Source organism: Protopterus annectens, chromosome 8.part0 (assembly GCF_019279795.1).
Source record: "Protopterus annectens isolate FY-2018-M chromosome 8.part0, PAN1.0, whole genome shotgun sequence".
NCBI lineage: Eukaryota > Metazoa > Chordata > Ceratodontiformes > Protopteridae > Protopterus > Protopterus annectens.
This window is the reverse complement of record NC_056741.1, coordinates 145388484-145413540: the sequence shown is the minus strand read 5'-3', so window position 1 is coordinate 145413540 and position 25057 is coordinate 145388484. Positions and strand designations below refer to the sequence as shown.

The 25057-nt window shown below is 43.0% G+C and overlaps 1 protein-coding gene across 3 annotated transcripts in view; it reads left to right on the top strand.

Annotated features, from left to right (window-relative positions):
- The window catches only part of PHC1 (polyhomeotic homolog 1), a 1492233-nt gene that overhangs the window by 842123 nt on the left and 625053 nt on the right, over window positions 1–25057 (top strand). The gene's annotated exons all lie outside the window — the stretch shown is intronic.

Sequence of the window (25057 nt, the reverse complement as noted above, 5' to 3'; positions counted from 1 at the left end):
GGTCTCTCTAATTGCTTCTGTCCCAGAGTGACACAGGTGGAATCCCCAGAGTGCATTTCTGGCTATACCCATCCAGTCATCCAAATTGCACTTAAAGGGCCAACAAGAGGGTTTGCTTAACATGAATAGGAAGCTTGTTCCAAAGGTGGGGCAACCTCTGTGAGACAAATCTGTCTCTTCAGCAAGTTGTGTTGATGTCACATACCAGGTTAAGGTTCTTTGAGCACGTGACCATGTGCCATTTGACTTGCGAATGTGCAGCATTTCCATTAAAGCTAGGTCAGAGATTCCTCTGTGTACAAAGCACAGGTTGCCTCTTAGCAGTCTCTATGACACATAGTACAGTGAAAATGGTTTGTCTGTTTACATAAGACACATCTTGAAGATCCTGAATTTTCTTTGTAAGGAACCTTTATGGTCTCTCCAGTTGCAGCAAGTGTTTGACAAGGGACATACCATAGAGAGCATTGCACTGTATTATTGGTCTGATGAGGGAAGAGTACAGGGAGGTTATAACATCTGTTTTTCTGGATTGTTGCCCTTATGAGATGAGCAGAGTAAAATGCCCTTCTTATCACTGTGGAGACATGGTGATCAAAGTTAGGTTGCTGTTAATCTGTGTGCCCAGATCTGTCACCACTGACTGTATGCTTACGGTATTGTTATTGATGTGGTAGTTTGCAGGAGCATCACCCTTGCTGAAGAGGATGATATTGCATTTTTTTTGCATTAAGTTCAAGACCATGACTTTGACAGCAGTTATTAGTTTAAGACCTTCTTGGAGGTTGTTGACATCGCTAGGAGTTTCAGTGATAGCTCCCAGTTTGCAGTCATCAGCAAACTTTGTCAGCTGCACTCCATTAGTTTTAGCCTGTACTTCGGAGAAGTCAGAGAAGTAGATTCCAAACAGTAGAGTCTCATAACCGCTCCCTGTGGAGCACCACTGGTTATGGGTTTGTACAACAAAAGAAAGAAAATCCTGTTGAGAAGTAAGAGGGAATGTGCACAACAGAGTAAAAAGTCTCTTGGTCTAAGCAAGCAAATCAGGGAACTAGTCAAGTCTCTGAAAGCAGATTCTCACTTAAAAATACCCTTTAATTCTAAGGATAACCGTAAGGTATTTTTAGTTCATAGGTTCATAGGTTCATACTAGGCTATCTGCCCTAGGGCATTTATAAGCCTAGCCAGAATGTGTTTGGCTTTCGCCACCCATTTTAAATTTATTTTGCTATGCCCTTTTTCGAGGTTAGTATACTGTGCCTCTGTCTAACAGTGACATAGAAGTGATACCCGGGGTAAACCTACGATCTCCCATCCACTCATCAAGATTCCTCTTGAAGAGAGTCAATGAGGGACTCTGCCTAACCTGGACTGGGATTTTATTCCAGAGTGAAGGGAGCCTCTGGGTTATGAATCTGTCCCTCCAGCATGTCCTATTTATTTCAGTGCTGAGGTTCAAGTCTCTCGAGCGCGTAGCTCGATGGGATTTGGATTTTCTGAGGTGCAGCATGTCCATTAATTCCGGGTTGGACATGGCTTTATACATCAGGCACAGATCGCCTCTGAACAGGCGGTATGCCACTGAGTAGAGCTGGAGTTTCTTTAACCGGGCAGCATATGGCATCTGTTTGAGCCCTTTGATCCTCTTGGTGAGGTACTTTTGGGGTCTTTCCAGTTGCTGCAGGTGTCTGGTAAGGTACATCCCAAAAGGGGCATTGTACTCAATTATGGGCCTGATGAGGGATGAGTAAAGAGGCACGATGACCTCCCCTGATCTAGATGTAAATCCCTTCATGATTAGGTGGGCTATATAAAATGTTTTTCTAACCACTTTGGCCACGTGGTTGTCAAATGAGAGATTGCTATCAACTTGGGTCCCCAGGTCCCTAATTACTTCTTCTGTACTTAATGGATTACACCTATGTGGTAATTTGTGGGCACTTTGTTTTTGCCAAAGGGGATGACTATACACTTTTTGGCATTTAGCTTGAGGCCATGGCTCTGGCACCAGTTGTCTGTTTCTATGAGGCCCTTTTGGAGGATGCTTATGTCGGCTGGAGAGTTGATTATGGCCCAGTTTGCAGTCATCTGCGAACTTGGTCAGCCACAGTCCTTCCATGTTGGCCTGTACCTCTGAGAAATATATACCGAACAAGAGAGGTCCCAGGACTGAGCCTTGTGGGACACCACTTGTAACTGGTTTGGAGTCTGACATGGCTCCAGCAATTCTAACCATGTGGGTTCTGTCCTTGAGCCAGTTTGCAATCCATCTAGTGACATAGGGGTTTATATTTAAGCTGGTGAGCTTATCTATAATGCCCGAGTGGGGTATTGTATCGAAGGCTTTTGCTAGGTCCAGGTAGGCTGTGTGGACCACCTTCCCCTCGTCAATGGCCTTGGTGACTGTTTCAAAGAAATCAACCAGGTATAAGAGGCAGGATCTGGAGGCAGGATCTGCCCTTAACAAAGCCGAACTGGGTAGGATCCAGTGTTTGTAGGTCCCCAATATCTTTATTTATGAGGTCCATGATGATCCTTTCCATAGCTTTGCAGACCAAGCTAGTCAGGCTTATGGGCGATAGTTTCCAGGATCCGTTGAGGCACCACCTTTATGGAGAGGGACCACTGTTGCTGTACGCCACTCTTTGGGCACATATCCTGTAGTAAGGCTGAGATTGAGCAGTAGTTTTATGTTTGGGTTTAGCTCTTCTTGGAGTTCATGTAGAACACAGCCCGGGACACCATCTGGTCCCATTGATGCTGTGTTTTTTGCTTTGGAGAGGGCGGCTCTTACCTGAGCATCTGAGATGTCAGGGGGGTAGCACTCTGCTGGGATAGATATTTGCCCTTTTGGTGGGGAGGGGGGGGTGTTTGCACTGAACCTGTCAGCTAGGATGTTGGCAATGTCTGTGGGTTCGGTGTATTTTTTGTCATTTTGGACTAATTCTGAGCATATCTGGGAATTACCACCCAGGTTCCTAACATAACTAAAGAAAGCCTTGTGATTATCCTTAGTGTCCTGTGCAATTTTTCTCTCGAGCTGGCCTTAGACAATTTTATGTGTGCCCGTAATTTTTTGCTAATACTGATCAGTGATGCCTTCCCTTTTTGGGATTTTGCTCTATCATTTAGTAGCTTCCTCCTTCTATTGTATAGTTTGTTTATGGCTGGGGTCCACCAGACAGGACGTCTGCCTTTGGAGGATTGGGTCTTGGTTTTATTTGGGATCGCATGATCCATGCATTCCTGAAGGTGTTCATAGAATGCATTTATAAAGGATTCTGCGGTCTGGGCCGTATTTTCCACAGGCCCGGGGGCTTTGAAGGATTCCATCTCAGTTTTGAGGAGTGTGAAATTTGCTTTAGAGAAGTTTTTCACTGTGGTTTTCTGGGCAGGGGGTGGGTTCGGGATGTGAATATCCAGTGAGATTAGTTTATGGTCTGATCTTACCAGTGAGGGATACACTTCTGGTCTGGAGCATAGAGTCCCCATGTTGGTGATGATCGGGTCCAGTATGTTTTCCCCTCTTGTGGGAGTGGTAAGAAGTTGGTCCATAGCATTTGAGTTTGTAAATTCTAGGAACCTTTGGGCTAGGGTGTTGGAGCTAGAGTAATGCTCTCAGTCTATGTTTGGGTAGTTAAAGTCGCCCAATATAATGGTGTTTGGAGAGACCTTCATATTTTCCAGTGTTCTCAGGAAGGCCGAGTGGGGTTCCTGGGTTTGGGAGGGTGGTCTGTAGCAGGCTATAAACTGGAAGGCAGTTTTACCCACTGTTAGTTGCACATGGATAGTCTCTGATGCTTCGTGCTTTGCCACCAACCTGGAGGTGTGGGTATCTTTGATGAATATCAATACTCCCCCTCCTTTTGTGGTTCGGTCCAAGTTTTGGGGCGAAAAGCATGGTATGAGGTATAACCTGGTAGTGCTGGGGTGCTCTCGGGAGCCCTGAACCAGGTTTCTGTTACTGCACAGATATCGATGTTCTCCATGCTAAGGAGAGTTTTGAGTGCGTGCATCTTGAGGTTTAGACTTCTGGCGTTGAGTAGCATTACTCTTAGTTTCTTATCCCTTGTGATACCTATGGAGGTGGGTTTGTCTTTTGAGCCTTGCCTAAAAAGGCACTATGGGGGTAGCAAGAGCCTTTGCCAATATCCGAAAGCCCAGTGGTGACTGGTGCAAGCTGTCCCTAGCGAAGCATCGTGGCTTGTCGAGCATATCATCCCAAGCTGACAGGCATTGGATCCCCTTTGAATGACACCAGTACTTAAGCCAATTGTTGAAATTGATCATCTTGTCTTCATATTGTGGCATCATTCTTGGTGAGGGTAAGATGCTACTCAAGGTCAGGGTCATACCGGCCTGGGCTACATGCTCAGAGAGCTCCTTTATGTATCTTTTCATGTAGTCCAGGGAGGTACGTCTCAGGTCATTCACACCAGCATGGACAATGACTGAGTCATATTTGTACTTGCCTTGGAGTGACCTGAGTGCTTGTGTTATGTGGCGGATCCTAGCGCCCGACAGGCTGCTCACCGTGACCCTCTCCTTGTTCAGCCTGGTGAGCGGGACGTCAGTGTGCCTGACGATAGAGTCACCTATTACAAGTGTATCAGGTGTGTTGTTTAGTCTTAAAGGCTGTGACTGTTTGGCACACTGGCTTTGTGAGCTATGTGTTGCACTTGTTTTGTTTTGGGGTAGCGGCTGCTTGGGTGTCTGCTTTGGAGGTCTCTGCTGCTTCGGCAGATCTTTATTTAGAGCCTCTGAGTATGTTTTTGTGTGATTATGTGTTTGGTTTGCTGTCGTGGTAGGTCTATGTGAGACTGGAATTGTAGTGAGTGTGGTTTCCTTCTCCTCCTGACTGGTTATACCAGGACTGAATTGAGAGAGCTTAGCCTCCAGTTTGGCTATATGGTTGCATCTCTCACATGTGTTGGAATTTGTTGGGAGGAGGAGAGGGTTGTCTGTGTACATGAGGCAGTTGTAACATTGCCTCAAGATTCCCAGATTCACCAGCTGGACCGGAGAGGAGATTGACAACTGACCTTTGGACATGCTAGAATAATATTGGGAATTCCTTAATAATTGAAAACCAGGGCCAGTGGGAAGTGAGGGTGTAGTGCTTTTAATTTTTAGTGCTGACTTATATAATTGCTTTAGTGAGCAAGTGCCAGGTAACTTAAGTGCAATGTGTTACAGGTAACTTAAATGCAAAAACGACAAACAGTAACTTTCTTTCAAGTGAAACAAGGAAATAAGTACAGTAAGCAATGCAGATATCACTAGTGATCCACAGAAGTGCTGAGAAGCCGCGTATTAGGTGGAATTAGCGTTCCAGGGAAATAACAAGCAAACAAACAACAAGCATATAAACAAAGCTAGATTCAGCAGGCTTGGATCTAGTCTATGCTACAGCAAACAAGGTGTACCAAATTTCAGTAAGATACAGTTCAAATATTCAGGCACTATAAACCTTTAACCAGAAATTCCCAGCTCAGAAGGGCAGAGTCCAGCCTCTTCTCCCACAAGAGTGCAGACCACAAACCTTCTTAATGTAAAATAACTGGTCTGAAGCCCAAGTGCTTAATCCAAAAGACTTAGAATGATAGCTACACTTTAATCAAGTTACTACCAAGCAGTAATAAATACAATTGAATACTTTAGAGAATGCCTGGATTAGTGCTCAAGTTACACAAACAAAGCTAAATCCAGCAGGCCCGAATCCAGTCTATGCCACAGCAAACAAGGCGCACCAACTTCACTAAGAAGCAGTTCAGATATGCATGCACTATAAGCCTTCAACCAGAAATTCCCAGCTCAGAAGGGCAGAGTCCAGCCTCTCCTCCCCCAAGAGTGCAAACCACGAACCCTCTTAATGTAAAATAACTGGCCTGAAAGCCCAAGTGCTTAAACCAGAATTAATACACTTTTAGAATAACAGACACTGAGCCCTCAATCAGCAGTTCCCAACCAAAAAGGATGTAAGCTACCTGTTCTGCCACTACAGTGCAGACCACAAACCCTCTCAGTGCAAAACAACTGGTCAGAAAGCCCAAGTGTTTAAACCAAAAGGCTTAGAATGAGTTACACCAAGCAGTAATAAATACAATTGAGTACTTTTAAGATGATGCAAAAGTAAAAAAATAGTAGGTAGAAACACAACACAAGTACAGTAAAAGCAGATGAATTTTTTTTTTTTTTCTGAACAAGTGCTGAGATCAAAGAAACAGATTTGAGTGCTGAAACAAGAAAACTGGCTAGTTATAAGAAAAAAACTAAGCTAGAAGGCTTCCCTCCAACACAGAAGGGCTTGGGGGCTCAGAAGCCTACAAATAGTCTATACCACTTAACAGGAAAGGCAGGAAACAAGCTTAAATTTTTTTTTTTCTGTTTCCCAGATGCTCTCTTTGTACACAGTAGGAGTGCCTGAAATCAGAATATGATCTCACTGCACTCAGTTGAGTGAGCAAATGAGATGGGCCCAGAAGGAGCATCCAAACACAAATTTACAAGAGGGGCGGGCAGTTGCAAGGCCACTAAGATTAACACCAAAACAAAAACAGGGACGGTGGGTGGGACTAACTGAAGAGCAGAGTCAAAACTTCCAGTTCAGTTAATATTCCTTCCACACAGTTAAAATCAATTTAAATACTGTATTTTTTTGGGGAAAAAAAGAGCAGATAAAGGTACTTAAATTCTCTTATACATCCAGTTGAATATAGCAAGTTCTTAGCCGGCCAAAGCTGAGGTTTTAAGCAGAAAATATTTGACACTGTACCACTTAAATAGGCAAGGACAGGAAATCAAAGAATGTGACTACCCCCACACCTGTAATTACTAGCAAATAACAAAATTCAGCAAACACTGACTAACTTCCAGTTCAGCTAATATTCCTTCCACACAGTTAAAATCAATTTAAATACTGTATTTTTTTGAAAAAAAAAGAGCAGATAAAGGTACTTAAATTCTCTTATATGTCCAGTTGAATATAGCAAGTTCTTAGCCGGCCAAAGCTGAGGTTTTTAAGCATCATTTAATACTCCACAAGAAGGGCACATGTTCTTGAAACTTACATTTTATTTAGCAGCAATTAGTCAAACAGCTGTTGTACAAGTATTTGATGACTTGGAACATGTTTTGACTATAATTAATGATCTGTTGGTGTGGGGTCAAAAAAGTATGCCAAGAGAGTAATACAAATGCTACATTGATTAAAACAGCATAACTTGATGTTATGTAAGAGTATATGTTAAAAGAAAGAGTAACACGTTTTGCAATATGTTTTAATGTCACATGGATTGAAACTCCATGTAGAAAAAGTCAGAAAGTTGTTCAGATGCAAAGACCAGGAGACAGACAGACAGGCATGCATTATAGAGGTTTCTATGAATAATATAATATATTTCAAAGGTTTGCCTAACCTGTCTGCGATAGTTCTGGCTCTGAGAAAGCTATTAAACCAAGATGTATCCTGGGAATGGAGCTGTGAGCAAGAAAAGAATTCTTGGAATTCTTCAGAGACTTATTAGAGACTTATTACATTACAGTAAATTGATGTCAATAGGCCAGTTGTCTTGCATGCATATACCAATAGTCTATGGTGTAGGAGCTTTAATCCCATAGGAGAGTAAACTAGTTGCCAATGGATCAACAGTGTTTACAGAAACACAAAAGAGATATGTTCAATTTGAAAGGGTGAGAAAAAATATGAGCATGTCTGCGGTAAGAAGTCTGAGTGACACAAATCACAAACTTTTGCAAAGCATATTCAGAAAGCTGTTGTACAAGATGCCTTCTTACTTGCAGAATATGCAACTCAGTATTGAGAACTATGACCTAAAAGTGAAATACAGTCCAGGCAGGGAGGATCTACTTTGAAATCCTAATGCCCATATAAATCAACATTCATTTACGTGAGACAAAAATAGCAAAAGATGAAATAGCTGAATGGCAAGATTGTCCAGAGTAAGTAAACAATTGCCCAAATGTAAACAAAACACACACCAAGATAAGTAAAACTCAGCTAGGTACTACCCCCCAACTATATATATATATATATATATATATATATATATATATATATATATATTTATATATATATGTGTATGTATATATATATATATATATATACATATATGTATATATGTGTATATATGTATACATATGTATATATATGTATACATGTGTGTATATATATATATATATATATATATATATATCTATACCAACTCCAGGGATCGCACTACAGTAGAGAAAAGGGCATGTTGGGCAAGTGTTTACTTAACCTGGGAAAATTTTGCTGTTTGGGTATTTCATCTTTTGCTATTTTCATCTTGCATAATGAACGGCTATTATATGGGCCTCTGGATTTTGAAGTAGACCCAGCAGGGAATACCACACATAGGTGATTTGTCAGTCAGCTCAGTTTTACCACTTACTCATGAAGAATCATTAAGATAGTGTTAAAGAAATAAATCTTTATGTAATTTCACAGTTTTCAGTGACAGAAAAAAGTAAACAAATGGCAGACTTACTGACACTGATTTAGAAATGCATTTACTGAAAGTATGGCCTGAACAAAAATCATTATTAAGGAAATAAACTTAGTCTTATTTTTCTTTCAAAGAAGAAATATTTTGTCCAAGATTTAATTTTCAGGATACATAAAATGATAGTTTCCAGTCAGATGAGAAGAAAATGCCTGAAAGGATATATGAATCCTGTTCGAGAATAGTAAAATGCAAGGCAAGAGCAAAAATAATGTGTTGGCTATGATTGCCAGCCCAAAGCAAGTAGTGTAGGGTTGTGCCATCTGCAGTTCATACCATAGAAACAGTTCTGTAAAATATGTGTAAACTGGTGTGCTTCGTGGTTGTCTTGGTAGTGAAGAATCTTTTCTTGAAGTTAAGTGAACATGAATTTGTTCCAGTTCAAAGAAGTGGTGTACATCATATGTTGGTTTATTATTTCATGTTTCATAAATAATCAAACTATCTCAGTAGCTCCCATTTTAATGGGCAGAAGATTGAAAACCAAATTAGCTGTGTAGGAGGTTGAAAAGCAAATTAACTAGTTCAGGTACATTATTGATGCCTGAAAATGTGTACAAGAGGAGGGAAATGCTGGACAGATAAATGTCAGACAGAAATATTACTATGATCGAAAATGCAGAAAACTTCCAGATTTACAAGTTGGAGACAAATTAGGAATATGCAGTTAATACAGTCAATAAATCAGCTGAAATAAGGTTCTGTATTTTTTGTGGGGAAGATTAACAGCTGTACAGGAGGAGTTGCTGACTTGGAGGATGAATAGTCTTTTTTCCTATATTTTTCCCTCCATGTTTGCTGCCCATTAAGCCCCCTCCCATCAGCAACATACTTTGTATTCTCAGCTCAGAGCTGAGAACCAACCAGAAGGGTCATCAGCCAGGCAGCCATGGATGTGGTTTATTCTGTTGCCTGTACCTGCTGATGCAGGCTATTGGGGTGTTTCTGAGGGTCCTAAATCTGTTCCTGGGTGTCTGGCATGAACACTAGCATCATTGCAAGGAACTGCTATACTCTCATTGTGCATGTATGTGCTTACACATACACACTACCTGGTCTTTATGCCATTCCTTGCCTGCAAGCCTCCACTTGTTGGTGTCAGATCAGTACAGCAGAACCACCTCTCTCCCTCAGATGGGTGAACCAGCGATGGCCACTCATTCTCATCCTGTCCTACCCAGCTGCTCCAACTCCTGAACTGTTACTCAGACTTGAGTTATCTAAGTTAATGTCAGCACTGTCTATTTCTCTTTCTCTGTCTACATATATATGTGTGTGTGTGTGTGTGTGTGTGTGTGTGTGTGTGTGTGTGTGTGTGTGTGTGTGTGTGTGTGTGTGTCACAGAGCCAGGTGGAGTGGTAGTCTTATGCCCCTTTGAGCCTAGCTTGCAAGAGTTCTAAGAAAAGGTTTAAAAAGCTAGACACAAGTTTTCCCAGGCAATGAAAATAGGCCTTTTTGACCACCCCATCAGTCCTTCTTAGTGTCTGAGAGCATTTGTTACAGAGAGGCACAGATCTGTCAGACCCTGGCTGAGACAGATGTTTATGTTGGGTCCTCCAACTGCTAGTGGCTCTTCAGAGTCTGATAGTGGGATACAGGCATATCAGTTTTACCAGGTTTTTACAAAAGTAATGGCTGCAAGACAGCTGGAAGCCAGTTCCAGATGCCTGAAGATTACAAGCATGCTTCTTCTTTCACTTGTAGAAACCAGTGTCCCTCATGGAATATTCTGATCACAGCTCTCAACCTTCCATGTCCAGAATGTGGAACCTTCATAATGAGGAAAAAATGGGCAAAATGTGAATACTTTCTAACAGCTTACTAACAACTTAAACTGGGAAGCTCACACATTGGTTAAAATGTTTTACTCTATACTTACAGAAACTTATTTTGATGAATTATTATGATTATTATTTACCATGGATATGATTTAAAAAAATCTTAACACTGAATGTGTGACAGACCTTTCAATGTGGAACATTGTGGAACTTGGACTTTTTAAAACTCGAAATGAGGAACATTCCTCATATTGAGGTAAAGTTGAGAAGAATGATTCTGACTGTGTCTAGGAGCCTACATCCCTGAAGGGAAGAAGCATCTTAGAACTTTAGGCAGACAAAACCAACAACAGTCTGTGCTGCTCAGATTGCTTTTGGTACTTGTGATGCTTGGGGTATCCATCTCACCAATGCCTAAGTCATCCTCTTCAATTTTTGATTATAAGCATTTTCTGAGGAGTATATGGCAGCATTATTGAGGAGCCATGTTTGTTCCAACCACCCAGTGAACCCTTTCCATCTGGGATGGTTCTGACACTAATAGAAAAAGAGAATTATCTCCAAAAACTATCATCCAACTTAAGACACAGGAGAGGAAAAAGACTTGGACAGCTCTTCTCAAATGTACTCGGCTTTCTGTGATGACAAGTATCTATCTTACAGATGCCTACAGGAGGATGCATCCTTCAGAAAACCTTTCATTTAATGTGAGCACTCTAAATGGTGGTGGGACAAGGAATTGTTATGACTTTCAATAAAGCTACTTGAAATTAATGGGTATGGAATAACCCAGGCTTATCACCATTTCTCTATTCATGTAGGAATTCAAGGATTTCTTTGAGAGCACCACGCTAGAACCTGATATTTGGCTACTAGTGCCCAGGAAACCTGAGTGCTTCTGTCAGATGGAGGAAAATTGAGATATTTCTAGAAGAGTCTGTAGCCAGTCCTGCTGTGGTTTTATTAAAAGTTGCCAGAGGAAGAAAGTTTGCTGCAACTGATAATGGATTGGGTACATTTCACTGAAGTTTATTTAATTCCCCTCACCCCCTAAAGGGCCCATATCTATACAGGAAGAATGCAGAGTCCCTGTAATCACAACTACGCAGGTAAAAGCTGCACTCTCTAAAACACAGCATCCATGGGACCGGACAACATCCCAGGCTGCGTTTTACACGAACTTCAGAACGAACTGGCTCTCCACTTAAGCACCATGTTTAATAATAGCCTCGCATCAGGCTTTGTGCCCACTGAATGGTGCACAGCAACAGTTATCCCACTCCACAAAGGGAAAGCCACCGCTGATCCTGGGAACTATCGACCTATTAGCCTGACGAGCCTGGTCTGGAAGGCCATGAAACGTATCATCATGGAACTCATAAACAAAGACGTTGGTAACCTCCAAACTCTGGATCCCACCCAGTTCGGGTTTGTGAAAGGCAGATCATGCCTCCTGAACCTGATCAACTTCTTTGAGGCACTCACCAAAGCCGTAGATGAGGATAAGGTGGTTCACACAGCTTATCTTGACCTCGCCAAGGCTTTCAGCACCATCCCCCATTCTGGAATTATAGCTAAACTCACTAAACTAGGTATAAATCCTTACGTCACAAGATGGGTTGCCAACTGGCTCACTGACAGAAGCCACACTGTAAAAGTTGCAGACTCCAAATCTGACCTCAAAGCAGTGACAAGTGGAGTACCACAGTGTTCCGTCCTGGGACCTCTCCTGTTTGGTATCTACTTCTTTGAAGTACAGGCTAACACAGAAGGCCTCTGGCTAATGAAGTTCACAGATGACTGCAAACTAGGAGCCATAGTCAAGTCCCCAAACGATGTGGACATCCTACAGAAGAGCCTTGCTGAGACAGATGCCTGGTGTCAGAGCCATGGCCTCAAGCTCAGTGCCAAAAAATGCAGTGTCATCCCCTTTTGTAAAAACTCTGTACCCAAGAACTACCACATAGGCAGCAATTTACAACACCAAATGTGTGATAAGAGACCTTGGGATCCAGGTGGACAGTAGTCTCTCCTTTGATAGTCACATCACCACAGTAGTCAGGAAGTCCTTCTACATGGCACATCTCATCATAAAAGGGTTCTTATCCAGGAAAAAGGAGGTCATTGTTCTCCTCTACTCAACACTCATTAGACCTATTATAGAGTACAACGGCACCTTTTGGAATGTACCTCACAAGACATCTGCAGCACCTGGAAAGGCTACAGAAGGACCTCACAAAGAGGAGTACTGGCCTCAAATAAATGCCCTACACTGACCACCTCAAAAAACTCCAGCTTTACTCTGTAGCATATCGCCTACTCCGAGGTGATCTCTGCCTAACATATAAAGCTATGTCAAACCCAGAGCTGTTGGCCATGCTACACCTAAAGAAATCCCAATCCCTCCAAGCTACATGCTCTAGGGACCTAAACCTTGTCACCACAATAAACAGGACATGCTGGAGGGATAGATTCCTGTCCCAGAGACTTCCCATACTCTGGAACAGGCTACCCATCTATGGTAAGCAAAGTTCTTCATTAGCACTCTTCAAGAAAAATCTTGATGAGTGGATGGGAAATAGGAAATGCACCCCGGGGATCACTTCTGTGTCTCTGCTCAACAGTGGCACAGGAAAATAACTTTCTTGGGTGACGTAAGCCAGGGAACCTTGCTGGCTAGGCTTATGTGTAGGCCCTTGGGCCAATAGCCTAGTACCTACCTATGAACCTAATTGGCAGGCCAATTCTCCATATTTCCTAAATCTAAAGAAAATTACTTATTATCCCTAGATGAAACAAGTATGCAAGCCAACACACCTCCTGTGTAGGAGGTTTCACCCCTGTACCTTCTTATTTAATATAATATCCTCTGAAGTCACACATCCTCAGAGGATGAAATTCAGTAGAACTATCCTTCAGGGCAACAAGCTTCAATGATCGGTACAGTTATCCTTAATAATACATTGACAAATGACAAAAAGAGTTGTACTTTGGATAGATTTTGCAAGAAAGCTTATACATCTGCTACACTGAGTATCAGAGCTGTTAATTATCAGAACCACATGCTTCAGTGTCCAACAAAATGTGAAGAGGTATCTGATGTAGTTCTTAAGCAATGTCTTTTCAAACTCATGCACAACACCTTGCTTGTGAATGTCAGAGGGCAGCACTTAAATGTGCTCTTAGTCAAAGAGTTGCTTTTTGGACTTTTGTCGCTTTAACTATTCAAGAAACTTGAGGAAAAGGGCAAAGGTATTCAAGCATAGAAACATCTTGGTCTCTGTGAGTAGCGACCATTTGTTATGACAGTCTCATGCTGTGCAGTTCAGACAAATGACAGTCTCATGCTGTGCAGTTCAGACAAATGAAAGTATTTGAAAAGACTGCTGAAGATGTTGCAGATTACAAGGCAGGCATTTGGGCAGAGGCAGTCCCCCCATCCAACTAAAAGAGTGCCTGTCATTTCCGGCTGTACCATCTGTTCTCCCTTCTAAAACCCCTCTCCACCATTAGCAGCTACCAAGACAAACTGTCAGTTTTCAAACTGCATTAGTTTTAGGTGACTACAAACTAATGGCTGAGGGATCTCATAAGTATCGAGTACAATATCACATTTAGGTACATTCCTCATTTATGGAAATACCTGTAATTAAACAAAAAAACTGGGTAGAACCTATCGTAAATACTGACCTCTCTTGTATCAGAAAGGATCCTGCTATCACAGCAGGACAATGGTTTTATTCCAGGCTTTTTCTGGGATATGGAAATGATGAGACCTTATATAGCCATTTTAGACCTTAACTGACTGAATAGCTTTCTGGTGGTAATGTAATTCAAAATACTTACCTCCAAGTTCCTGCTCCCACTTCTTCTAGCAACTGACTTGTAGTCACATGCAAACACACATATTCTTAAATACATCCCTATACACGCACAGACACCCACTGTACATGACTCCACTCTTAGTAAACTACACTCATGGACACACACACACACACACACACACACACACACACACACACACACACACACACACACACACACACACACACACCCTACCACCACTACTCTTCTGCTAAATCCCCCCCATCACTTACCTGCAATTCTGTCCCATTGATTATACTTTAAGAATACAGCATTTTGGCTGTGCTAAGTTATGCAGCAGAGGAATTCCCTGAATTACATATCTATCTACAAATCATGTACTGTCACAGTGGAGGCCTTTCTCTGAATCAGAAGGGAAATCTACAAGAGGCTGGCCACCTGCATTAGGGCTTATCTCTGGTAACAGCCCTTCGTGAATCCCAGCCATAGTGTTGAATGTCTACCAAGTTATAATTTTGTGTTTAATTGGAAGAGTGTTGCATTGTAAATTTGGCATAGTTCAGTATTTCCTCTTAAAAACATATTATGTGGTCCTTTATTATATCCCGGTTAAATCCTTTTTTTTCATATCCCAGAATGAAATTTTATAGTTAGAGTAAAATCAGTATTCTGTAGTAACCGGACATCTGTGTGGCCATGAAATGACATAATAAAGTAGTGTCAAACTTTCAGGGTTAAAGAGCTGGAAATTGCTTAAGTTGTTACTCAGCGTTTGATTAGAAAAACAGCATACTAGCTGGCATGTGACAAGTGGCAGTTTGATAATTTCCTCACAGGTGTTCTGATTATGCCAGTTCTCACTTTTGTGGTTCTAGAGCAAACTTTTGTTTGCATGCCAAAATGATTTTTTTTACCTTGTAAAGTTGCCTTGCAATGTTGGTATAAATGGTATGATACCTTAATTCATTAGAATTTTCACAAGACAAACATGAATTAAAATAATAACTAAACTATCATAGGTAACGGCTTCCATTTGCTTTTTTTGCAGATTGCATTCCTATATCTATCTCAGATGCTGACAAACAAACCTGGTATTAATGTGGGAAGCACTAGTGCATCAGTCAAATAAAGGTTTTTTTCTTATTGGTATTATTGTCGGTCTTCTTTTTTCCAGAACTGGAATATCCTTCTTTGTGAGGAAGTGTGTTTTATGACTGCTGGTTCTCCTGTATCAGGCTTTCTGGTATCTGATACAAAGGCAGAGCAGTCCTAACTTCTCATAGGTTCATAGGTTGGTACTAGGCTATCGGCCCTAGGGCCAATACAAGCCTAGCCATAACAATTCCCTGGCTATTTCTTTCCACACTATTTACTTTCCTGGACCCCTGTCTAGCAGGGCGACTGACGTGATCCCTGGGATGAATTTCCTTTCTCCCATCCAGTCATCAAGGTTCCTTTTGAAGAGGGCCAAAGAGGTGCTCTGCTTGACATGTATGGGCAGTCTGTTCCAGACTCTGAGGAGTCTCTGGGTCAGGAACCTATCCCTCCAACATGTTTTGTTTATTGTGATGACAAGATTTAGATCCCTGGAGCGTGTGGCTCTGAGGGATTGGGATTTCTTTAAGTGTAGCATGTCTAACAGCTCTGGGTTTGACATGGCCTTGTATGTTAAGCAGAGATTGTCTTGGAGTAGATGATATGTGACAGAGTATAGTTGGAGTTTTTTAAGGCGGTCAGCATAGGACATCTGCTTTAGGCCTGTGATTCTTTTAGTGAGGTATTTCTGCGGCCTTTCCAGTTGTTGCAGATGTCTTGTGAAGTACATACCAAATGGAGCGCTGTATTCTATAATGGGTCTAATGAGGGATGAGTACAGTGGGACAATGACCTCCTTTTTTCTGGATGAAAAGCCCTTGGTGATGAGGTGTGCCACATAGAAGGATTTCCTGACTATTGTGGCGATGTGGTTATTGAAGGTGAGACCACTGTCCACCTGTGTCCCTAAGTCTCATATCACACTTTCGGTGTTTAGTGTACTGCCACCTATGTGGTAATTCACGGGTACATGTTTTTTTCGCAAAGGGGATAACTATACATTGCTTGTCATTGAGCTTGAGCCCATGGCTCTGGCACCAAGCATCTGTTTCTGTAAGGCCCTTTTGTAGAGTATCAACATAATTTGGGGATTCAGTAATGGCTCCCAGTTTGCAGTCATCTGCGAACTTTGTTAGCCAGAGTCCCTTAGTGTTGGCCTGTATGCCAAACAAGAGAGGTCCCAGGACTGAACCCTGAGGTACTCCACTTGTCACTTATCTGGAGCTGGATTTGGAGTCAACTACTTTTACAGTGTGGGTTCTGTCAGTAGGCCAGTTGGCAACCCATTGAGTGACGTAGGGATTAATGCGCAGCTTAGAAAGTTTATCTATGATTAAAGAGTGGGGGATGGTGTCAAAGGCCTTGGCGAGGTCCAGATAGGCTGTGTGGATTGCCTTACCCTCGTCCACGGCTCTAGAGACTGATTCGAAGAAGTCAATCGGGTTCAGGAGACAAGATCCACCCTTCATGATCCCAAACTGGGTGGGGTCCAGTGTTTTAAGGTTGCCAATATCTTTGTTTATAAGTTCCATGATAATACGTTCCATGGCCTTGCAGATCAGGCTCGCCAGACTGATGGAGCGGTAGTTCCCGGGATCCAAGGTGGATTCCCCCTTGTGGAGTGGGATAACTGTAGCTGTGCACCACTCAGTGGGCATGAAGCCTGATTTTAGGGTATGATTAAACGGATTCACTGTGAATCATCGAATGTTCAGAACATCGACGTTCTGATCATCGAGACCAGAACATCGAAGATTCAAAATGAAGCACACAACCACCAAAAAACTTACAAAAACTATGTTATGCAGGGGGGCTTTGCCCCCCTGCACCCCCTATGTGAGGGGCTGTGCCCCCCACACACCCCCTACTTTAATATTCCAACTCCGAGATCGTACTACAATGGGGTAAGGGAAATCTCCCATTTACTGCTATATGCACTAGCGTTAAACGGGAGATTTCCCGTACCCTACCTGCAATGCCAACACTCAGATGGCGCACACACACACACATTATGTTCTCAGTTTTAAAAGCAGCACCCAACAATGTATAGAAAATAGTAGTAGATGGTATCACCTGTACTCAGCCAGAAGATATAGCAAATCTGCTGGCTGACACATTCAGCTCATATTTCACCTCCCCATCACCCCCATTTCTTCCCCAAGAAATACCTTCCACCACTTCACCGCAAGTTATTACCAAAGAACATGTTACCACTGCGTTCTCTGAGGCTAAACACATGGCTTCATTGAGGCCTGTCAGTATACCAGGTTGCTTCTTAAACAGCTTAAATCAGGACTTTTCAGGCCCATTAGTATATCTGTTTAACCACAGTCTCCAGACTGGCTTTGTACTAGTAGAATGGAGAACAGCAGGAGTCATCCGTCTGCATAAAGAGGGACCATCTGCTGACTTGGGAATTTACAGACCCATAAGTTTGACTAGTCTTATGTAAGGCCATGGAAAGAATAATCATGGACCTGATAAATAATGCCATAGGAAACCACCAAACAGTGGACCCAACCCAATCTGGCTTTGTCAAGGGCAAGTCATGCCTAGTGAATCTGTTGGATTTCTTCATGAAAGCCAATTAGGCAGTGGATGAGGGTAAAACAGTGCAGATCTCCTACATCAACCTGGCCAAGGCATTTGACACAATTCCCCACTCAAGAATTATAAATAAACTCACAAAACTGGGCATAAATCCCTGTGTCACCAGAGGGGTAGATAGTTGGCTCACAGGCAGGACATGTGGTTAAAGTGGGTGAATCCAGATCCAGCAAGAAGCCAGTTAGTAGTGGTGTGCCACAGGGCTCAGTGCTGGGACAACTCCTGTTCAGAATATACTTCTCTGAAGTCAAGGCTAATGTGGAAGGCCTCTGGATGAAAAGGTTTGCCAACGAATTCAAGCTGGGTGCAGTTTTTGAATCTCCCAGTGATGTGGATATCCTTCAGGAGAGTCTTAATCAGACAAATGATTGGTGGCAGTACCATAGCCTAAAACTAAATGGGAAAAATGTATCATTATACCCTTTGGGAAGTCAAATACCCCTGCAGATTACATCATCGTTAGTACACCCCTAAGTGTAGACTCAGAGGTGAGAGATCTAGGTACACAGAGAGATAGTAACCTGAACTTTGACCACCATATGTCCACAATGGTGAGGAAGTTCTTTTATCTGGAACAATTTATAAGTAAAGATATAGGTTCATAGGTAGGTACTAGGCTGTCTGCCCGAGGGCATTTATAAGCCTAGCCAGAGGGTGTCGGCTTTTGCAGCCCCATTGATTAATTAACTGATCCTCCCAGGGGTGTATTTTCTGTTACCCATCCACTCGTCAAGGTTTCTCTTGAAGAGTGTTAGTGAGGAGCTCTGCCTGATGTAATTTGGAATTTTGTTCCAAAGCATGGGGAGTCCCTGTGACAGGAATCTATCCCTCCAGCATGTTCTATTTATTGTTGTGGCGAGGTTTAGCTTACTAGAGCGCGTGGCTCGCAGTGACTTGGATTTCTTTAGGTGGAGCTTGTCCATCAGTTCTGAGTTGGACATGACTTTGTAAGTCAGGCAGAGATCACCTCTAATTAAGCGATATGCCACTGAGTACAGCCGGAGTTTTTTCAGTCGGGCTGCATAGGACATATGTTTGAGACCAGTAATCCTCTTGGTGAGGAACTTTTGTGGTCTTTCCAGCTGTTGGAAGTGTCTTGTGAGGTACATCCCAAATGGGGCATTGTACTCTATGATGGCTGTAATGAGTGATGAGTAGAGGGGCACTGTAATCTCTTCATTTCTAGATGCAAACCCTTTAGTAATTAGATGGGCCACATAGAAGGATTTCCTAACTACTTTGGCAATATGATTGTCAAAGAAGAGATTACTGTCTACCTGGGTCCTCAGATCTCTTATTACGTCTTCTGTATTAAGGGGGCTGCCACCTATGTGGTAATTTGTGGGTGTTTTGTTTTTCCCAAACGGGATGACTATGCATTTTTTGGCATTTAGCTTGAGGCCATGACTTTGACACCAGGTGTCCGTCTCAGTAAGGCCCTTTTGGAGGATGTCCGTGTCAGCCAGAGAGTCAGTTATGGCTCCCAGTTTGTGATTAGCCATAGTCCTCCTGTGTTTGCCTGTACTTTGCCAAACAGTAGGGGGTCCCAGGACCGAGCCTTGCAGGACACCACTTGTGACTGGTTTAGAGTCTGACCTGGAACCCGCTATTCTTACCGTGTGAGTTCTGTGTGTAAGCCAGTTCGCAACCCATCTCATGAAGTAGGGGTTTATGTTCAGGCTGGTGAGTTTTTCTGTAATACCCGAGTGGGGAATGGTGTCGAAAGCCTTGGCAAGGTCAAGGTAGGCTATGTGAACTACCTTTCCCTCATCTGTGGCCTTGGTGACTGTCTCACAAAAGTCAACCAGGTTTAGTAGGCATGATCTGCTTTTAATAAAGCCGAACTGGGTCGGGTCAAGTGTTTGGAGGTTCCCAATGTCTTTGTTAATGAGTTCCATGATGATGCGCTCCATAGCCTTGCAGACCAGGCTAGTCAGGCTTATGGGACGATAGTTACCAGGGTCAGTTGTGGCCCCTCCTTTGTGGAGAGGAATAACCGTTGCTGTGTGCCATTCTATGGGCACATAGCCTGTGGAGAGGCTGAGGTTGAACAGTGTGTTTAGGTAGGGGGTTAGTTCGTTCTGTAGTTCCTGGGACACCATCTGGTCCCATTGACGCTGTGTTTTTGGCTTTTGAAAGGGCTGTTTTCACCTGTGCGTCTGTGATTTTTTGGGATCCTACACTTTTCCGGTATTGTTGAGTCCCTTTTGGAGGTGAGAGGGGGGTGAAGTTTGCACTGAATCTGTCTGCCAGGATGTTGGCAATATCAGTAGGTTCAGTATATTTTGTGCCATTTTGCACTAGTTCAGTGTGTATCTGCGAGTTGCCACTTAGATTCTTAACATAGCTAAAGAAGGCTTTGTGGTTATCTTTTGAATCCTTGGCTATTTTTCTTTCGAAGTTGGTGATTTCATGAGGGACCTCAGTTTCTTGCTGATACTGATCAGGGATGTCTTTCCTCCTTTGATTTGCTTTTTTTTCTGAACTAGTTTCCTCCTCCTATTGTATAGCCTGTTTATTGCAGGGGTCCACCAAACTGGTTTCCTTCTGTTAGAGGATGAGTCTTGGTTTTGCTAGGGATGGCATTATCCATGCATCTTTGTAGGTGCTCGTAGAGTACATTTGTAAAGGTTTCTGCATCTTGGGCAGCATTATCCTTTAGCGTGGGGGCTGTGAAACTTACCACCTCTGTCTTAAGTAAGGTGAAGTTTGCTTTAGAAAAGTTTTTTACTTTGGTTTCCTTAGTTGGGGGGTGGTGGTGGGGTGTGGACATCCAGAGTGATTAGTTTATGGTCTGATCTAACCAGTGACGGGTTGACCTCCGGTGTGGGACACCTGTTGCCCATGTTGGTGATGACCAGGTCTAATATGTTTTCACCTCTGGTAGGTGAGTTTACCAGCTGATCCAGGGCGTTTGAGTTGATGAATTCCAGAAAGCGCTGGGCCTGGGAATTTGTACTCTAGTAGTTTTCCCAATGAATGGTAGGGTAATTGAAATTGCCCAGTATCAGGGTGTTTGGTAGGGCCTTCATGTTTTCCAGTGTCTCCAGAAAAGTGGAGTGGTGGTCCTGGGTCATAGAGGGTGATCTGTAGCAGGCCACAATTTGCATTGCAGATTTTCCCGATGTTAGTTGCACATGGATGATCTCAGAGGTATCATGCTGCGCCACTAACTTGGAGGTGTAGGTATCCTTGATGAATATGGATACACCCCCTCCTTTTGTGTTTTGGTCCATGTTCTGTGGGCAAGACGTGTTGTATGAGTTGTAGCCTGGTAGTGCTGGGGTGCTCTCTAGAGCCTTGAACCAGGTTTCAGTTACTGCATAGATGTTGACACTCTCCATACTGAGGAGTGCTTTGAGCATGTGCATTTTGAGATTTAAACTCCTGGCGTTGAGTAGCATAACCCTCAGTTTTTTGTTAATTGTGCTGTTTACGGAGGTGGGTTTGACTTTTGAGCCTTGCTTAAAAAAGGCACTATGGGGGCAGCAAGAGCCTTGGCCAGTATTCGAAAGCCTAGGGGTGACTGGTGCAAGCTGTCTCTTGCGAAGCAACGTGGCTTGTCGAGCATCTCGTCCCAGGCTGACAGACACTAGATCCCATTTGAATGACACCAGAAGCTTAGCCAATTGTTGAAATTGATTATTTTTTCTTTATACTGAGGTATCATTCTTCGGGATCCAAAGAAATAATAGTCACACTGTACTCATCCTTCATTAGACCAACAATTGAGTACAGTGTTCCATTTGGCGTGTACTTGACTAGGCACTTACAGTAGCTGGAGCGAACTCAGATGTTCCTCACAAAGAAAGTACGGGGTGTAAACAACATGCCCTATGTGGATAGACTAAAAGCCCTATTTCTTTACTCTGTCTCCGACTAACTGTTAACGAGCGACTTTTCCTGACCTACAGGGAACTCAGAAATTCAGCCTTGATGGAACTGCTACACATCTGCAAGTCAAACATCATGAGGGTCACTCGATCTAGGGATTTAAATGTAGTTAAATGAGACTCAAAACATGCTGAATAGATAGATATGTGTCTCAGAGACTGCCCCTTCTGTGGAATAGGCTTCCTGTTCACGTTAAGCAGAGCCCTTCCCTGTCCCTCTTCAAATGCAGCTTAGATCTATGGATGGGGAATTGCAAATTCACACCTGGGCTAGTGCCTGTGTCCCTTATGGACAGGGGCAGTCTGTAAGATACTCAAAGCACAGGCACAGATCCATAAAGCATATGATCTCTAGTATAATAACATAGTTAGGTAGGGGTTTGAATCCTAAACACTGTTGGTCAATGTGTTGTGGGTTTAGGGAGGGAGGATGGCCTAATGGTTAAGGTGTTTGCCTTGCAAACACAAGTGCTTAGTACTAACCTATGAACCTATAATTTAGGGTTGGGAGGGTGGCCTAATGGTTAAGGTGTTTGCCTTATAAACACAAGGTACAAGGTTTGAATCTCACAAGGGCAGTTAGCCTAGTACTAATCTATTCTATTCTATTCTATTCTATTCTATCCTCTTGCGCATATGGGGCCATATATTGGGTCAAATCAGGTTATATTGGCTAGGCTTGTGAGGGCTGTTAAGCCGTTAGCTTTGTAATCTTGTATGAACCTATTATTTTTGGCAGCCACCATCCCTATACTCCCCCCTGGCCAGACCTCACATGAGCAAAATCCAATGGTACCTGTAATCTTATGGAGCATAAACCCAAAGGTACACCACTGGCTCGGATAACAAACAAATCTCTTTATTGGAAGTAGAACAGGAAGCGCTTTTGCGTTGCACAGGACGCTTCTTCAGACTTAATAAAATTTAAAAACAAACTGCCATTTAAATAGCTCTTTATGCATCACCTGACTAATAATTGCCTACAATTAAAAGACTTAAAGTGGTATACATGGCTGTATATATTTCCAGGTATGTGCATATGAATATAGGCATAAAATGTATATAAACCATATATGCAATACTGTAAAATATACATATAAAAGACATAAAATGTTTAAATAATTTACTAATAAAAACCTCTCTATAACAGCATATAAATAATGAATGATACATGTGTGAGTGAAGGCAATCATAACTGAGCTATCTACCTGACACTATATTAAAAGACACCAAACCATCATCATAGGAAAAAATATATATGTAATGCTACTAAGGACACTACTAGCAAAATCTTTCATAAGCAAGTGCAGCAAATCTATGAATAATGACATATATAGTGTGCGGAGTAGCAAAAAAACACAAATCACAGATATAGCCCAAAAACGAGGTGTATTGTCCCCTGCTGAAAGATATGACTAGGACTGTGAAACTACGTAAGAATACTAGCGATTAAGCGGTCTATCTTTCTGAAAAGGTTTCAGGCTTACCTTTTCATTTAGACCATGTCCCTTATTTGCCTGATATCTCAGGATCCTTTTATTTTTTTCCTTTTCGGTGTAATTCTTTATATTCCCTAGTCTAGTACTGGTTCTAATAAGCTCTATGGCCAAAAAACAAAATTTATGACTTGGATCATTGCTGATAGTTTGCCTTGCTAAGGCATTATGCTCATCTTCTCATCTTATAGCGTACAAGTGTTCTCTTACTCTCTCCCTTAATGTTCTATGAGTCTTCCCTATGTAGAAAGATTCACATTTCGAGCACTGTTCTAAATAAACCAAATTCCTAGATTTGCAATCAGCATAATACTTAAAGGTATGCAACTTCCCGGTATCAGGATGTTTAAAGGCGTTGTTATTCTTCATAAACTTGCAGTGATGCAGCTTCGTCAGGCAAAAGTGCCTTGCCTGTCTGACTGAATTATGCCTTTAGTATTCTACTCATAACAAAGTAAGCTGAAGTGGTTAACTTCATTTGGTCTGCAACCTGTGGGTATCGGATCCGACCCGGCAGCTTTACCTAGCTAAAGATCCAAGCTCCTAGCTCCTCCCCTACCCATAATCCCCTGCAACACATCCCCCATCCTCAGATCTTGTTTGCCGTGGCTTACAGCAGCTTCTAGAGACGAACTCTTGGCGTGGGTGAGAGATTTCAAGTTTATAAAAAACTTTAAAATCGCTTCTATCTTAGGATTTTCTGTGTTGTGTGTGCTTGGTTTAGCCCCCTTTACCATCTAGTATACTTATTTTAACTTTTTTGTGGTAAATTCCCTTCAAATTTATTTTTCACCCTCCCCCTAGTGTGTGTGAGTAGTGTGATGGCTGAAGGGCCTAAAGCCATTTTTTCTAAATGCACTGAGTGTGGTCATAAGCTGTCCCCAGCCGATGGCCACACTCAGTGCGTTATTTGTCTGGGGGTGGCCCATTTATCCACCAGCTGCCAGGTTTGTGCAGCTTTCAACCCCCGGGCCATCAGGGATAGGAGGAATAAGCTAATCCTGGCGGGATTGTTACCCTCGGATTCTTCTTCCTCCTCTCCCTCTAAGGCACCAGTTGCGGCTGCGGCTTCCGTGCCTTCCGATCCCCCTCCCTGGTTGGGGACTCAAACTCCCTCTGTTTCTCAAGGTGAGGGGGACTCTTCTTCCTCTTCTAAGGAGAAGAAAGACAAGGACCGGCATAGGCACAAAAGGCGGTCTGAGTCTCATCCCTCGGCCCCACCAGCTAAGGTAGCTAGTCCCACTAAGAGGGTCTCTGGTTCTCCTCATTCTCAGCTCCGCTCTCCTTGCTTTTCCCCGGAGCCGGAAGAGGAGTACCGATCTCCCTCGAGGTCCTCAAGGCGGCCCTCCAGGCCCGCCTCGGCAACCTCCTCCAGATCCACCAGAAGCTTGACTGACGCTGATTTGGACCGGATGATGCGTCGTTTCTTGCAGGCTCAAATGCATATGGGCTAGCTCCAAGCCTCCCCCCTCCGTGGGGGAGCTCGGCCCCTTTCTTTACCCCGATCGCTCCTTCTCCGACCCGGTATTGGGTTTCAGAGTCTTCAGATCCATGCCGTTTCGGACCCGGGGATCCGTCGGCGCCGACAGTCTTGGTTACTTCGCCGACTATGCTCTCGAGCATGTCGGATCCTAGCTCTCGGGGCCGAGAGCTGAGCATCGGATCCGTGGGGGGAACGGTGTCTTCGGCGCCGTTTAAGTCTGAGCATAATTCCCTCTCGGGTCCAACTGCATTGGCGCCGAGGGGGCTGCTCTCGGAGCCAGGGGAGAGCGGTTCACTTTCAGCGTTTGATGTAGTGGAGAGGGTGCTATCAAGGA